General features: G+C 33.3%; 1 long non-coding RNA gene across 2 annotated transcripts; it reads left to right on the forward strand.

Moving 5' to 3' along the window:
* The first annotated feature begins 11241 nt into the window (after nucleotides 1-11241).
* LOC134683307 (uncharacterized) lies at nucleotides 11242-18674 on the forward strand. 2 transcript variants are annotated; one of them, XR_010100990.1, is made up of 3 exons: nucleotides 11242-11432; nucleotides 15094-15161; nucleotides 16903-18673. It is a non-coding gene; the product is annotated as an uncharacterized LOC134683307 (long non-coding RNA). The 2 variants fall into 2 exon arrangements; XR_010100989.1 differs by lacking the exon at nucleotides 11242-11432 and adding an exon at nucleotides 11506-13896 and having other exon boundaries at nucleotides 16903-18674.
* The last annotated feature ends 258 nt before the right edge of the window (nucleotides 18675-18932 follow it).

The raw sequence follows: 18932 nt of genomic DNA on the forward strand, positions 1-18932 counted from the left end.
GGTACAAGACAAATAAACACTGAAGAATAAAGTTCTTTCGTTCTGAGTATTGCTTTAATGTGGAAATATACATATTTCTAGTATACATGTACCTTGACGCCAAACCTAAAATGAACACAGAAAAATACTGACGGACTCTCATTTTCAATTACTAGAGTGGATTCATTAGAACCATTTTACGTGGATTTCTCATGGCGTAATCGTCAATAATTTATCAAAATCAAGTTTAATGTCTCTGTGAACATATAAAAGAAGCAGAGCATTTAGGCGATCCTCCTCAGTCATGGTGCTTCTCAAATCATTCTTGATCAACTTAAGGGATGAGTTAGCTCTTTCGGTGGAGCTTGACGTGACGCTCGTCAAAGCAAGTAAGAAAAGAACTTTCATGATGTTTGGAAATAAAGTCGAGCATGCCCTTACATCTGTTAAGGTTGATGTTATTGACTGTTTGTTTTTTTTTTGTTTTTTTTTTTGTTTTTTTGTTAAAGGGGGGGGGGGGGGCGTACGCCCATTACGCCCTTATCTGGACCAGTATCCATTGGTGCATGTTCATGGTTAAAAATTTGGAGCTATATCAGTTTGCGCTAAAATTATTAAAAAGCACGGTGACCTTTCCTTGGTGTTATTTTAATTGCCGTCCGGCGTACAAATATTAACTATAACAACCTACATATGTATACCAAAAGCCGTCGGCCATGCAAACAGAGAATTTTCTACCTTCGTGGACTGGAAGTGTGGCATTTTGCGGAATCCCTGTAAACATCTAGTGTTGCTACTACCGTGGGCTGTAAAGATTTTGTTGCACATGACAGAATAAAATTGAGAATTGAAATGCAGCGAGAAATCCCCGCACCCGGAGGAGTCCTTCAACTGGCCATTCTTGGTTGGGACCCTATCTATACTTCTACACGAGAAGGAGTTTAGTATGGCGTTCATTATCACTAAACTAGTATATATATTTATTAAGGGGCCAGCTGAAGGACACCTCTGGGTGCGTTGGATTGAAGACCTATTGGTGACCTTTTGCTGTTGTCTGCTCTATGGTCGGGTTGTTGTCTCTTTAATTGGCACATTCCCCATTTCAATTCTAAATTGTATTCACTGCATATAAAATTGAATTTAAACTCTCCTGCATTCTCTCGTAATCAGACTCATATTTCTGGCGAACAGTTTTTCCAATTAATTTCCTATGAGTATTACATTTCGGAAAACTCATTGTTGTTATCGTAGCGAAAACAACTTTACATCCTATATTGTCATACGTTTCTCAAGATCTGACATAGCTTCTTTTAAAATAAGTGCAATATGATCCTTCTCTAAATAAAGATATGATTCTTCATATTTTTCGTTCTAGATACGAACCAAAGAACATATATCTGGAATCCCGGAAACAAAATATACTATCTTTAAATGAACAACCGAAAAAATGACGCGTGCTAAAGCTGTGTTATGCGCGTTTGTTCATAAAAGGTGTAAAAGTAAAATTCGTTATATTTATTCATTCATTCATTCCATTTTCTGTTTCATCATACTCATTATGACGATTGACTGAGACTGACGACATTTCTAATATACGTTACTGCACAATTTCATATACACGTCACTACACACCTGAACGATTTAACAGGTCGGGACCACTACCTTATATGGAAATGCATAAATTAGCATACTTATGTTCTCGCACATGTAATTGTTTATTTACTTGTGACGCAATTTATTTTTACTTAGGTTTTTGACCAATCCACTACATGAGTCACAATGCATGATGGACTACTACGTGTTTACAATCAACCAAGAACACGTGTTATTTACTGAAATACAACACATTTTTTCGTGCAATGCGGGATTCACAATTTCGCTTAGGTTTTCATTTTGTGTATCCTCATTTATAGTTCGTGATATAAAGAATTACTTCCATGCTCAGATTAACGAAGAGTTGTTTCTATGGGAAGAAAAAAGGGTTTGAATTACCAAACTTATTAAAATACAGCTGATTTCTTATTCATGCAAAGTAAAACTTTGGTTGGCTTGCTTGCTTTGTTTGTATAGTTGTTTATACAAGCTTTGAAAATAAGATTGACATCTTTAAACAATATATATAAAGGCATAGTTTAACTTGTATATTTTATATTTTGTACAATATACAAACAAAGCAAGCAAGCTAACCAAAGTTTTGCTCTACATCCATTAGGAAATAAGCTGTAATGATTTTATTCATATGTATGTGCGACAAGGTTGAAAATATTTGTGAAAATTGCAGCGTTGGATCTATAATAAAAAAAAAAAGAAGATGTGGTATGATTGCCAATGAGACAGCTGTCCACTAGAGACTAACATGACACAGAAATTAACATTTATAGACCACCGTACGGCCTTCAACAATGAGCAAAGCCCATACCGCATAGTCAGCTATAAAATCCCCGATATGACAATCAAAAACAATCCAAACGAGAAAACTCACGGCATTAATTATATAAAAAAAAAATGAACGAAAAACAAATATGTAACACATTAACAAACGACAACCACTGAAATACAGGCTCCTATACAACATATTTTTATTTCATGGGATAGATTTCTTGTCCTTTTATATATTTAATTAGGCCGGGTTTTTTTTGTTTGGCTTTGTTATACACAAGTAATTTTTGGGTCATTAAAAGCTTACTTTTCAGCATTGAACCTATGACTGCTTACTTAGCTAAATTATGTCTTTGTGATATAACGGGTCTTTCTTGTGTGTGTTTGCATTTTGTACTACAAGTCATTATTTCGGGAATATGAATCCGGGAACGATAACTCGGCGTTTTGCATTTGCGCCGATTTTTTCTTTCATTTGCGCCGATTTTTTTTCATTTGCGCAGATTTTTTTTTCATTTGCGCAGATTTGTATACAGGTAAATAACAGGTAAATACAGGTGAAATGATAAAAGAAGATGTGGTATGAGTGCCAATGGGACAAATCTCCATCCCAGTAATGTTATTTTCATTTATCATTAAAGACCTCCTCTGTTAGCCAGTTGTATATGTTATGAATTGTCAATCATAACATGTATATAACTGTTGTCTCCTGCTTAAAAGCACTTTGTTTATACTTAAATGACGAATTAAAAATATATGTACAGCATTCAAATCCATAAAAACGGAATACATTCAAATCATAAATCTGTTCTTGCCGAGTATGTATAGGCAACACATCTCATATATTCCTTTCTTATGATTTCGTCTTTTCTTTATTTTGGCGTTATTGTCAATAACGAAGGTCATCTTTTCTTTGTCTGGCATACGTTCTTGTGGGGGCTCGCATTTTCTCACAAGTAAGCTATTAAACCAAGAGTTCCAAATGGTGAAGTTGAATTCATACTTTTGTTAATTTTATGGACGCCATCACATATTGGTTGACTGTTATGGAATGTGTACTTGTATGTTGTTTAAGAATGTATGACATTTGTAACCATAAGGAGCGGAGTGTCAGACAATGTCAAACGTGAAGCAGTCATCGATTTCATTTAGGGTAACCCGAAACATTGGGATAGCCATTTGCCAATTGCAATGTCACTTGATTTGTCTGTATACTCTGTGCTCAGCTAATGTAAAAGTATGAACTTACCTGTAACTAACCTGTAAATCCAATTAGGAAAAAATATAAAATCGGCGCAAATGAAAAAATGAAATCGGCGCAAATGAAAGAATGAAAAATTTCAAAATCGGCGCAAATGTCATACGCCCCGATAACTCCATCTTGCCCGTTAATATAGGGAACTAGCTATTGTATATATACCACCATAAAGTCACTGTTAGAATTGATTGAACTAAGTGAATTATGGCTTTTGATTACTTTAGTAACGATAAAATACTGAATTATTTTAATTGAAGTATTTATAAATAAAAATAGCCTTCTAAACACGAGTGTATGAACTAATTTAAAAATTGTACTATTTCAAATTAGGATCGGCAGCCTTAAATATTTCAAAAGGATCATTGACAATTGCAATTATATATTTTAGTCCATCCAAAGTGATCGTTAATTACCTATTTAGGAATTAATGATCTCATCAAAATATTTTAAATCTCACAATTTATATGAATACTTCAGATATTTGAAAAAAGATGTTTTAAAAAATTGACAGGAAATTAAAGGATCTAATTGGAATGGAATCGACAAATTACGAACAGATATGCTTTTCAATTGTGAAAAACATCAACAAAATTTATACATAATCGGGAATGCGGACTGTCCTTCTTAAAATACTCTTCGTCTCACACCGTAACTTCTGTAACTTATAACCCAGGCGTATATAATACGAATGGTCGACGCGTACATTTGTTTAAATCAATATTTCTAGTATGTTCCAATCTGTCCTTCACCATTGACAACGAGTATATATTACATTTTACCAAATTTACCCTTGGACGACATACGTATATCTAATTCTTCTTGCTTTCCTTTTTGGGTGAATGCAAAGTCATGATAACACACAAGTATATAAATGCCGTGAGAATCCAATCCAGTATGATTTTATAATTAGCATATGATATTCAATTTTACTGCTAATAATTATGTGTTTTGGAGGAATATTGCTGCATTATATATCCAACCCGAGCATGATTAATTACAATTCTAATATACGAAGACCCTATATCAATACTGAACGAATAACAATGAAACGATCAAGAATTGTTGACGTATTTTCTAAACTATGTTAAAAAATAATCTAGAGTTGTCTCTCTTTGTCTGTTGTTTATTGTAATTCACAAATATCAAAATTAACTTTCTGTATATTAATATATTCATTTGTGTAGAGGTTCAATCCTCTGTATTTCGTTTACAACTAAAAAAAACCAATCCTTTGAATTAAACATACATTTTATTACAACAACTTGTATTTACATTTTCATAACTAGAATAAACATTTTAACTTTGTGGCACTACTTTGCCGCTACAGAGTATTCTCTAATATTTTGTTGAGGCGACAGGGTGACTACCGATTACCGATACACAATGGCTATCAGCTGACCTATGCTGACACAGTGTCATAAAACCCCTGGTAGTTAAACACGGTTACACCACCACCTACTGTGGGGAGTGACCGGGGAAAACACTCGTATTACCAATGCTCCAGTTATTTGTGCACCACCTTTTGGCAGGTGTAGGCCTCCCCTCTATAAGATGAGGTGGAGGATGTCCCAGAGTCACCCATTTGTAGACCCCACCGTTACCACTAACCACATTTTCCAAACCTGCAATTTTAGAACTTGTCAGTCCCAGAGCAAGGGCCGAGTGAAATAATCCTCCAATCACTACCAGTCTCCCTGGACCTCCCCCATTCAAAATTGACTCTGCAGCTAAGGATAGTTGAAGATGATTATTTTCTTAAAAATGTCTTGTTTTCTTTCCAATTATCTTAATTAACTACTAAAAACTAAAATTAATTCTGGATGCTTAAATCACAATAGTCCATACATAATATGTTAAAAAAAGTGCTGAATAACGGAAATGTCCAATTCATAGAAACGCAAGTTTATTCGAAATTATCTCGCATTGGTTCAATACTATGAGGGTCCGCTTGGATACTGGTAACCATAGTATTCCAATCAAATACAGCAAACAAGTGCCTGAAAATATAAAACAAAAACAGCAGCAACTATTCTCATAGGCAGGGTGGGCGGGTTTTAAATAATTTAACTAATTTGTGTAACACCTGTTTTCTAGTCGACAGCAACTTAACAAGTGCCCGATACGGGGATTTCAAAATTCTAATTCAAGCTGATACGGAAATTCCAAGATTCTGATTCGAGCTGCGAGCGCCATCTATGGCCATGCCGAATATGGCAATGAGCTTCAGGCTACAAAACCCACGCACCCATACAAATATTTGATTGAATTTAACCAGATAATTAAAAATATATAATTTTTATAATCTCTTTTATATTCAAGCAGTGACATACGTTAGCTTATAGTTTTGATCCTGAAGTTTTCTTCCTTTTTGATCGTCTTATAGGTGTGTTTTTTGTAATGTGTGCATCATTTAGTTTTATTGAAAGCAGGATATTTATATTTAGGGGAGGAAGGAACACGCAAATGCAGTTCATGCCGTCCCTAGCATATTACGCTTGTGGCCACGTCAAATTATGATAACGGACAAACTTGCAATACATTTTCATTAAATTAATCCGTATTTTTTTGTTATAGATAACCCTATTATCTTAATGCTATTTGGTGTACCCACTTCAACTTTAAAGGTACTTTTTATTGGTATAGCCGAAAAATAATCTTCTTCACGAAATCAAATCTCTGTGTTTGTCCTTAAAAGTTTTTAAGACATGAAAGTTTAACTTATTCCCTCTAGAAATTGCAAATTTATTGTTTTGAATTGAATATGTAGCTTGATCTATTTTTCAATTTGAATTTTGAGAGCTTACACTTAGACGTACAACACGATCGTGCTTACAATTAAATGAATTATCTGTCCAAATTTTATTTTTGAACTGAAATATTTCAAGTTTCAAAAATAAATTTCTGATGGGACATTAACGTACATCATATTCTTTTGAAAATATGTATGCAAATTTTAAATGTAGACAGCCATATTAACCAATACTGAAATATATCTCTTCATAGAATGTTCATGCAAAATTTCGAAGAGTTGCGTGAAAGTTTCGTGAATTGTTCGAGTTTTATGTTTCGAGTTTGTTACATGTAGTACGGTGGCCATGTAAGGATAAGTCGCTTATTTAACGAGTTTAATCGTCATTCGGACTATATGGCTATAAATCACAGTATTGGTAGTTCAAGTGTTAAACTTATAACATGTTGACTTGTTGTCAAAAAATCGTACGGTGAAATTTTTGTATAATGGGTTTTTAAGTAAGGTTATTTACTTGAAAGAAAAATCGACTTTAAAAAGTTTTGAGGTTCACATTGTAAAAGAACATCTGTGATATGGTTTCTGTTAATATATACTTTGTTGTAACACCTAATTTTAACGATTTTAAACAAAGTTTAGCAAAATTAATCCGTTATTAAAGAGTTTTTGTAAAAGTTTGACACTAGGAATATTGGACATTTATTAGAGTACGTTTCAACTCAATTTCATCATCTGTTGTTACGCAAAAAGTAAAATAATCAAGATTTATATAATATTTCATACCTTTCATAATCAATAATATCAAATTTATTTATCTCAGAAGCATTATTTCAGCAATTCAAGCCAGGAATTGTTCTAACGCTCATATGAGGGAGCTATTCGAAGCCCATATACAGCCTCTTGTAGATTCATATAAGCCATTTGATTGTGTTGTATCACTTATATTCGAATACTGAAATGTGTTCCTTGAAGCAGTAAATAGTTTGATGTCAAATGTTAGAGCAAAATAAAGGCAACAGTACTATACTGATGTTTAAAACTCATAAATCGATAGATAAAAACCCAAATACGGTCACAAACCAAAAACGAAGGAAACGCATTAGATATAAGAGAATGACGACACAACATTAAAATGTAACCAGACAGAAATAAACTTCGCATTAGACAAAATCTGATGAGAATAACAAATATAAATAGAGGGTAACTGGTCACTTGTTTGAGATCGTCGTTTAAAATGTTACCGTAACAATTACTTAAGGTGTATGCCAGTTTACATACTCGATATGCTTCACCTTTCTGAGAATATTGAGCACCTTTTATAGATGGTGACTTTGCTATTAGAAAGACTCCTAGACGTTTCAACGGTATATGGATCGACATGGCAACAAAAATACCGTTATAATAGCCTCGGGGGGGGGGGGGGGGGAGGGGGTCCGAGGGTGATGTATAGGCATAACAAATCAAAAGTGCGCTTGTTAGATGGACCCTTACTAGACATTTCCTAAAATCCCTTAGTCGTGAAATGCTGGAAAGATGCAAATTCACACGAGGAAACAAAACCAACAGCAATGACCGGAGATGAAGATAGATATAGGAAGATGTGATATGAGTGCCAATGAGGCAACTCTCTATCCAAGTAACGATTAAAAGTAAAGCATTATAAGTCAAGGTCGGAGCCTTGGCTCACACCGAACAGCAAGTTACAAAGGCCCACAATAATTACTAGTGTAAAACCATTTAAACGGGAAGACCAACGGTCTTATCTATATACAAACGAGAAACACTCATGAACCACATGAACAGACGACAACCACTGAACATCAGATTCCTGACTTAGGACAGGTGCAAATAGTTGCAGCGGGATTTAACGTTTTAATGGTACTAAACCGTCTTTCTTTTCGGAAAAAACATGTTATTGCCATTTTAAACCGTCTGAATGAACCATGACTTATCCCTTTGAAGTGGTGTCCCATCCTCCATGTCTTATAAATATCTCTTCTGGAATGCATGCTGTAATAGATATTTAAAATTGTTTGCTCACCGCTTGCGCAATTTCTCGACCGTCTTTGGTACCATCACTCAAACTTACCTCAGAGATGGTATGAAATTGGTTCATTGTATTGATGTTAGGAAAAGTAAAACATTCGGTGACCTTGCAGCTGACAATAACAAAAATATGTTCCAATACTTTTCTATAGCGCACAAAGTAGCAGATATTTTTGACCGCTACCACACGAACAACTCTATAAAGTCTGCTGAAAGGAAACTACGAACAAAGACCACAGCTTCCACCAAAGTGTATCAGATTACTAGTATTTAAGGGAGAAGAATGCCTGATGGGAAGAAGTTTCTTTCTGTTAAAGAACACAATCAGGCTCTCCTTAATTTCTTTGGTAGTTTTATTCGTTAAAACTTTGACAAATCCCCTATGATTCTACTTGATTGTGACCTTTACTTAGTTAGAACGTTTGTAAGTCCCGAAATTGTCAAAGATATTTAAATCAACACTTTTAATGACTGTCGAAACTTAACCCTAAGGAATGGGAAAATGCGGGAGAAGAATCATACGAACGAATGTGATTGTTTTGTACCTTCACTACTACAAACATATGACACATACAAACGAGCTATGGGCGCAGATCGGGATCATAAGCAGAGTAACGGGTGGGGGAATATTTTTTCTCATATATCAACTAAGTGACTTTCCCCAACCATTTGTGAACTATTGCCTCCTGTTCATGCACTTACCGAATGCCACACAGCTTCGTCTCTGTTTTGAGTAGGTTAACAAACTGTCTACAAGCACGACTATTTCAGTGGGTTTGCAGAGCTTCGTTAATATTGACAGAGACGAAGCCTTTGTTTGGGTTTGAAAAATTTATTTCAAAGCTTTATTATCAGAAAAACCTCTTTAATTATGCGTCAAACTGACAACGCTTCAGAGTAAACGTTTTTCGGATAATCTGTTTCTTCCTAAGCCTATGAATATTAAATTTTTATTCTTTCTCTATCATAATGGGAACATTTATGAATCATTCAATCTTTATTTTCATGTATAATTCGAAATATTTATTTCAGTATTTCTATCAAAAAAACAATCCCGTCAAATATTTACTTGACGCTTTTTTTCGTGGTATTAGCTACAGAATATCTGACGTTGCGTCATAATTATAACCATTTCTAAGCTTCACATTTGTTTTTTGGTATGTGGATTTTATTAGAAAGGAGCAAAGGCTGGCGTCGAGATTATAAATTGAATAATGTGAAAATTAGAAAACTGTTCGGCTAAAGACGTCAAACGCTTTTTGTCATAAATTACCCGACAAAAACAAAAGATAGGGTATATCAAGGTAGCGACTGGCGTCTGACTAAATAGATGAATGGGGCTGAATATAGAAAAAAATGCTACTTTTTGATGAATATTCTGAAAGTAATGACCAGAGAAAAGTTCTCGCTCGGACACATACTCCATAATCTAGTATAATATAAGAGCATAAACCTTAAGCATAGTACACAGATGTCCTAATTGCACTAACATTTCTATGTTCAGTGGACCGTGAAGTTGTGGTCAAAACTCTAATTTGGAATTAGAATTAGAAAGATAATATAACATGTTGTAGTATTTTATAGCAAATATTTGCGTTACAACAAAAAAATGGAAGATTTTTTTTTTTAAAGTTGGCCACACAACTTTATTTTTTAATATTTTCTACCTATGTTTGCGTTTAATGCAAACCTTTGTGAATTAATGAATTATTTGCTAATACGCTTCCTTAAATTTTTTTCAAGGACTACCAAAGAAAAACGATTTTTGAAAACTTTACAAAAATAATCCACTTTAGGTCTGGTTACCTTAAAACATTTGCCCATGATATACAAGATCAGTGGCGGATCCAGAAATTTTAATTTTTGTAAGAGTGGAGCCCGGACCCATTGACTACCAGTTATGCTTCAGTGGTTCCCTAAATAACCAATCAAATTTACCCACAAAAATGGGGGGGGGGGGGTTGCCTAAATCCTTCAGTGTGATCATCTTCCAGACAAACATTGTGACGAGTTCTTGTGAAGTTTAAGAATATTCATAAATATCGAATAATCACGGGGGTTTAAGTCCGATTTGTTTAGTAAAATTGAGTTAGAGAAAAGCACAATAATGAAAAATGTCACGAACAGAGCACACTTTTACAGTCATCACTGTCATGTCTACCGGACGTATCTTAATTTCATAAAAAAAAATATAATTGTAGGAAGCTACCATTTGATTATTAGGGGGGGGGGGGGGGGGGGGAGGGGGCTAGGATGAAAAATTTTGTCCTGCATTTTTTGTAGCTGTAATCTCTGTCCTGCCTTTTTTATTTTTCACTCTGTTCGGTCCTGCCTTTCTTTTTTTTAGTTTATCCTGACTTTTTTTTACCTAAATTGTCGTCCTAACTTTTTTTTTGCAAGTTTCTCATTTTTTTAACTCAAAACTCCTGTCCTGCCTTTTTTTTTTCAAATTTCATCCTAGCCCCCCCCCCCCCCCCCCCCCCCCCATAAAAATCAAATGGTAGCTCCCTTAATTAGGTCATCCAACATAACGGCAAATTGGTTTTTTGTTTTATTGATCTTCCTTATAGTATTTCCAGAAGAGGTCCAGATTACTTTGTTTTACTCTTGACCAGAATACATTCTGGAGTGTGCAGAAGACACCAAACATGCCCCCATGTGAGCTGTGTGAAGAGTTCAAGGTCAAATTTAAATGGTCTTTTTAACGAATTTAGGAAATAAAATGATTTTTAAGAAATAAAAAATAAAAATCTCTTTGTATTTTGTATTATTCAAGTTGGTAAAAATCAAAGATAATAATCAATAAAAAAAATTGTCAAATCTAGCTTCGGTCTGTCCCATTTCGCGCCATATTGTATTCCATGATTTATACATGGGTGCGAACTTTTTCTTCTCTGGATCTTTACACCCTTTATAGAACAAGACAAGACAAGTTTATTGTTACACTGAGGCACATGGTGAAGGATGTTATTATTTCTATTGCTTCTAGATAAAAGATTTAGTGACAACTACATATTTACAGTGAGTTTGTTTTTTTAAGATAAAAAAGAACATTTACCATTGCAACATCCAATGTATTGACAATATTGTTTATTTTGAATGTTCATATGTATACATGTATGTTAATTCAGCTGAAAGGTTTAAAGACTGAAATTGCAATCTGAAATTTGTAATTTATTATGGAAGAGAACAATTTGTTATCAAACAAATTTGAATTAAATGCTAATTATAAAAAGATGTGCATAGGCAGATCCAGGGGGGGGGGGGACTCTTGGGGGCCAGGCCCCCTCTTTTGTGGGAAAGTTTTAGTTGATTAGATAGGGAATCACTGAAGCATGACTGGAACAGGCCCCCTCTTAGGTCAGTCAGCGGGCCCCCCTTATGAAAAGTTCTGGATCCGCCATTGATGTGGTATGATTGCCAATGTGACAACTGTCCTCAAGAATCCAAAATGAGACATTAACAACTATAGGTTACCATACAGCCTTCAACAATGAGCAAAGCCCATACTGCATAGTCAGCTAAGGTAGCACTCCACAGTTAGAAAATAAAATTTAAAAAGAGCCCCAAAATGTTTTGTCATCTCCTATTCCTGGATTTCTAATACATTAACCTAACTGTTTGTGTTGTACATGTGCATATGTATGTAATCAGTATCTTCCATAGATTTGATTTTCAAAAGTTAAAAGGGTTAAAATTAATTCCTTTTCTGTGTATCCATGGCAACATTCTGCATTAATTTCCCATAAAATATTGCAAAAAGGGGGGTGAACATGTCACTTTTCTCCCCAAAATTTGGATCAAACTAGAATTTCAGTACCTTTGAGTGATACCTTTTCAGAACCTGTTTCCCCAAATCTTCCTAATGATCAAATAAAAAATAGGTGTCTTTCGCCTCATTTTTTCGTAAAATCCAATCACAAAGTTCGTGCGATAAAAAGTTGAAAAAAAACCATTGCAATAATTGCCGGACCAATGTATGGTAGGGACATGCAATTACAGACTGTCATACAGAAAACAGCCTACATTACATACATTGCATAACCTTGATGTTCATTAAAACCCATTATAAAGGCTATTTTAATACTCAGCTATCCAAAAATGAATTTTATTGCACACTAGCTCTCATATTTGAAAAATTCACAGGGGCCAAAATGCGAAACTTCACACCTAACTGGAGTACTACCTTAAGGTGAAATTTTTCCCCTCCTGCCTCAATTTTTATTATATTTTCTGTGTTCTACTAGCTGTTACGATGAAAACTGTACCTTAGTTTTTAAAATTGGTTCTGAGTGAGTAACAAAGATTTTATGAAGGTTAGCAGCTAGTTGATGTTGCAATGTGACAAAAAGTGATTTAAAAATAAATGATGGATCATAGTGAAAAACTGCAAGTTTGTCTCAATTTTGGGGTAAATTTCTATAATTTTCCCCTTTATCTTATTTAAAATCATAAAATAACGTTAAAGGAGGACAAATTGTACAATTTTTAGGTATTTCAAAGTACTTATAGGTCAATTTTGCTGTAAATAGCATACCTAACCTTGGTTTAGAAGCTCTCAAGCAGGGTATTAATTTCTTGCCATACTGGCATCATTAAATTTAATTAATGCCAAATTATAATATAAAATCCTGCTAAAATGTTTATTTGACTTTTTCGCATTCTGACATAAATATAAAGCGATACATTCTGAGAATATCATATAAAGCGCAATCTTTGGTTACAAGGGCAAAGCTAATGGAGTACAAATTAAAGACCGCAACATGTTTAAGTGTCAAAATGTGTATAATTTGGTTGCCAAGGAGAGTAAACATTAAAATAATCATAAATTGCATTCCTAGCAGATTTTTAACCCTCAAAACTAATACAAGAACATAACAGACTAAAGATTTGTGGTATTTTTTACCTTAAAAAGTGCATTTCTGTCCTTTTTGATGTGCCGTAAGGTAGCACTCCACAGTTAGAAAATAAAATTAAAAATGAGCCCAAAATGTTTTATCATCTCCTATTCCTGGATTTCTAATACATTAACCTAACTGTTTGTGTTGTACATGTGCATATGTATGTAATTGTGGTAGAGTGAAATTTGGCATATTTTTGTAAATGTAAATTTGTATATACATGTGTATTGATTAGATTATATTGGAATAAAATGATGGTCATACTATTGATATATTATCAGTTACAAATTGAATGGTATTTAATTTGTCTAGTCTGATTACTGTTAAACTGACCATTGTACCTGTTTGTCTTTGTTACCTTGATTTCTATATTTAGAATCTTAATTAAGGCTATATATTTCTTATGGATAGTGATTTTGGTCACATGTTCTTTTTGGAGGGAAAATTCTATTGTTCTGGTCACTCTTATTTCAACTGTCATACTGAGCAGATATATTTCAGTTGTGGAGTTTGCAAATGGTCTTATATGAATTATTGTATAGTTATTGCTGAATCTTTTGGGAATCCATATTACTACTTTACAGGTCAGTTGTATATACTTTTCTCACCTAGTTTTTAACAGAGTATGCAAGATTTGGTTAGATTGATTAAATTGAATGGAGAAATGAATCTGTAGTATGAATATGACCTTTTATATGAATGATAGATATAGATTCTTACATTGATACCAGTGGATTATCGGATTTATCCAATCGAGATAATTTAACTATCGAGATTGGATAAATCCGATAATCCACGAGTAACTATGTAAGAATCTGTTTCTCTAATGATTAAAAAGACATTTTCTATTTTTGCTAACCGAAAATCCCCTTCGAGTGCCTTTCACATTGCACGAAGTTGTCAATTTCATTAACACCTGTTATCAAATTTTGATTCATCCAGTTATCTAAAAAGGTCATGACCCTTAAACTCATCCAATGATCTTTTGAGATCACCAGCAACCACACTTGTTTAAATTTGTTTATAGGATGGGTTCAGAAAGGGATAAATTTCCATAGAATTAGAGAAATATAGATTCTTACACTGCAACAAGTGTATTACGATATTTCTCCACTCGAGACAGTTACATTTTATTATTTAAAGCGCGAGGCTTGCCGAGCCCTTTAAATAATAAAATTTAACTGTCGAGAGTGGAGAAATATCGTAATACACGAGTTATAGTGTCGGAATCTCTTTCTCTAATGCCTTTTATCGTTTTTTTTCAAAGATTTTCATAAAATTGTGCTCTTTATATACGACGTCATCAGGCAAGGTCGCCTTTTTTCATGACGTCACAATAGAAAAATTGAGAAGAAAACAAAACATTTTGACGTCATAATCAAATTTCGACTAATCATTTGCCAAGAACAGATTTTTCACTAGTGAGGAGAAATACTTTTCTCACACCGGTCAGGAAATGTGAAAATAGCACAAAAATTAGAGAAATACAATTAATCAACCATATCATGCTTTAAATCATTAAAGATTGATAAATGATTAAAATATTCAATAATTACTAAATAATAGATTATAATAGAGCATTGGAGTGAAATTATATTAGATAGAAAGAAAGAGTTTTCTTGTGTATAAATAAGAAATAGATCAAATAGTTAAATATTCATTTTAAACCTTTATTATATTTAAGATAATCTAAGGGAACAGATTTTATTATTTTTGGTATGTGTACACATTATAGACTAAGACATGGAACACAGTAATTATGAATTTTTATTTATCTTCAGGTTAATATTTGATGTACATGTAGCCAATACACATATGAAGTCTTGTGACCTTCAAACTAGCACTTGAGGTAAGCAAAGAGTTGTATTATGTTGTTTTATAATTTGGTTAGTTATTTGCTTATTTTGCTTACTTTGCGTTGCAAAGTTGCTGCATATAGATATTTTAATGTTTTACCGTTTTGCTTAGTTTATTACTATTTATGGAATTCATGTAGAATATATTATTTACATGGTAACAGAATATTTATTGCAATTAAGTTTATGAGATGCATAAACTAACACATGTAAGAAGCATGTTTATGTTGAGTCTTTGAGATAGAATTATAGATATGAAAGAGAATATAATATTTTATTTAGAATGTTATATTTATAGTGCAATGTACTTGTTTAGAAACTTGTCAGAGTTATCTATATTTGCACCTGTATTTATAGTATTTTAAAATTATGTTTTGTAGGGTCTTTATACGAGACAACTGATTACTAAGACCTTTAATAAAGAATCCATACATATTACAACTGAGTCTTTATGATGCCCATTTCCACCCGGTTTCATATACATATCTGTGTAGCATGATTCATCTAACCTTGACCTCATTTTCAAGGTTCATTGATCAATGCTTAGTTTTCCTTTATAAGTTTGTTTCTTAGATGTGCAATTTGAATGACTAGGTCAACTACATGTACATTTAAAGCATATTTGGTGTATGGAATGATTGTGGGTGTAGATGTATAGTTTGGCTATATCTGACATTTGACCTCCTTCGATTATGTTAAGTTTATGTGATAGTTCAATGTAATACAGCTTTATATTTAGAACTATCATCAAAATATCAATTGAAATTAATAGAAGGCGAGACTGTTTCATCATGTGCACTTTTGTTTCTGCAAGGATAGGCATAATTTTGGACCATAAAAGCATGTCGGTTTAAGAAGGATCAATGTTGAAATACTGAAGTTATCCAACTAGGCAGTAACACTGCATATATACCACTTCTCTTGATTTTCATATTATTTTTTTTCTTATTAGGCATGTCACAGCTCAAATTTGAACACGTACCTTTTACAAGTTTTGATTATGACCATTACATAATATAGTAAGTTTAACTAGGAAATTAGTATGGTGTTCATTATCACTGGACTAGTATATATTTGTTTAGGGGCTAGCTGAAGGACGCCTCCGGGTGGGGGAATTTCTCGCTACATTGAAGACCTGTTGGTGACCTTCTGCTGTTGTTTTTGATTTGGTCGGGTTGTTGTCTCTTCGACACATTCCCCATTTCCATTCTCAATTTTAATAACAAATCTTTTAGCATTAACTTGGCCTGACTGTACTAGAAACCAGCATAAAGTACCTTGGAAATAAAACAATTCATGGGTTATTTCCCTTACTGACTTAGGTAGTATAAAGGCTCTATATGCCATATAGCTTAATTTTTTAGTTTCAATATATATCTTTAATTATGTTGAGATAATTTCAAACTTGACATATATACTTTTAACTCTGTTTAAATTGAGTTTTTATAAGATGTGTTTAAGACATTATTAACATGGATAGGCATGAACATATGTTTACTTCATACGATATTTATAATCAGATGCTTATCCTAAGTTGGATATGGCACCTATTATACAAATACAAATACAAATATTTTTATTGGCACAAACTCATTAACAATAAATGGTTAAGACCTATGGCATTACATACAACTATAATAATTGACATGGTAGATTATGAAAGGTATAATTAATATTATCGGTATAGTTTACAAATCTAAAGTTTTCAATAATTGAATTATTTTCATATTGTAGATGATGTTTTTGGGACAGAGGGGAACTTATAATAATGGAGAGGACAGCTGTAAATGAAACTTTTGAGGTAGCTAGAAGATCACATGTTGTAATAAGAAGACAGTTCTCAGCTGAGAGTTTTGTGATGTAGAGGTTTGAGTTTCTCTAAATTTGACTAAAAGATATTGATAATGAGTTAGGTTAAATTAGACATTTAAAAAAGAATAATGTTTTAAGGGCTGATGATCCATTTCCTTTATTATCTAAATATACATGTTCACAGAAATGAAGTCTGCAGATGACTTATTGCAGTTGGAACAACATCCAGAATCCTGTGAAGAGTGGACTCTCTTAGTTACTTTACTGCTAAAAAGTCCCTTATTAAAATAAAATTGATAATGGAAATGGGGAATGTGCCAAAGAGACAACAACCCGACCATAGAGCAGACAACAGCATAAGTTCACCAACAGGTCTTTAATGCAACGAGAAATTCCCACACCCGTAGGCATCCTTCAGCTGGCCCCGAAACAAATATATACTAGTTCAGTGATAATGAATGCCATACTAAACTCCAAATTGTACACAAGAAACTAAAAGTTAAAATAACTAACAAAGGTCAGAGGCTCCTGACTTGGGACAGGCGCAAAAATGTGGCAGGGTTAAACATGTTTGTGAGATCCCTCCCCCTATACCTCTAGCCAATGCAGAAAAGTAAACGCATAACAATAAGCACATTAAAATTCAGTTCAAGAGAAGTCCGAGTCTGATTTCAGAAGATGTAACCAAAGAAAATAAACAAAATGACAATAATACATAAATAACATCAGACTGCTAGTAGTTAAGGCAGCAACCATTTGATTTTCGGGGGGGGCTATGTTTTTTTTTTGTTTCAAACTGGTTCCTTTTCTCATTTTGATTTTGATACAGAACATATATATTTTTCATCATGATTATAATCAAGATAATTGGTAACTGAAAAAACAGTACAATGATGATTTCATACACTAATATAAAGGTGACCACATGTACAGGTGACCACTGAAATATACAGAACAAATGCTTAAGATGGTATCCAAGAGACTGTTAGAGATAGTTGACCTCTTAAATAAGAGTGGTGACCTTAAGGCAGGTTTGACTGAAAATGATTATATTTTTTCACATCTAGAATTTTGGTTAACAATTAATCATGTAAAGAATGACTTTCTTTCAACTTGATCATTAACAATCCTTGTTTCAGAATTATCTTTTTAAGCAGCAACTGTTTTTTAAAGGAATCATAGCTACATGCATGAGATGCAAAGAGTGGAATAATTAGCAAGGAGACATGAAATTCATTTACAGGTATAATTGGGTTGCTGCTACACATGGAAAGTTCACAATGGGGAAATTGAAGTCTCTTTTGTCAAATTATAGCTCTCAGCTGGTCCTTGCTGATGGCTTCTAGGCGACGGCAAGAATGAAGTACAGCGCCATATCTGTTGTATCCTTCTTCTGGTTCAGTGGGTTAGTTGGGATCAACTTTTTTTAGTTACCTTTTAAGAGATCACCTACATTGTGGAATGTGAAATTAAGGGATAATGCTTGATTCTTTTTATCCTTGATTAGTGCCTGTATGAAGTCTGCCTTAAAAGGGGCAGGGTTCCCATAGCAATGTCAACATTTTTTTATTTTAGTTCTTTTTTTAATTTTTTAATAGTTTTCTTAATAAAACTTTTTACTGTTTTTTCCTTTTTTTCAGATTTATCAAACTTCTCCCTCTTCAACATTATTTCATTATTTAATTATTTAACTTTTCTTATTCTGAATCAGTATTAAGGTCTGCAGCAATGCTTTTAGAAATTTAAATTGTTATTTTCCTGTAAATTTACAGTTTATTAAGTATGAGATAATGATATCTCTTTTGGCTTTTTAATGATCATGTCAATTGGCTCAACAAAGTTTTAGTCTCTGGCAATCTCAATGAAGGTTATTTCACTAATCAGTTAGCTACACTGAAAATTGTAACATCCATTCATTTAAGTTTATAATTTTTTTTAATTTCTTTAAAAAT

The sequence above is a fragment of the Mytilus trossulus genome, chromosome 9, assembly GCF_036588685.1.
Source record: "Mytilus trossulus isolate FHL-02 chromosome 9, PNRI_Mtr1.1.1.hap1, whole genome shotgun sequence".
Lineage (NCBI taxonomy): Eukaryota > Metazoa > Mollusca > Bivalvia > Mytilida > Mytilidae > Mytilus > Mytilus trossulus.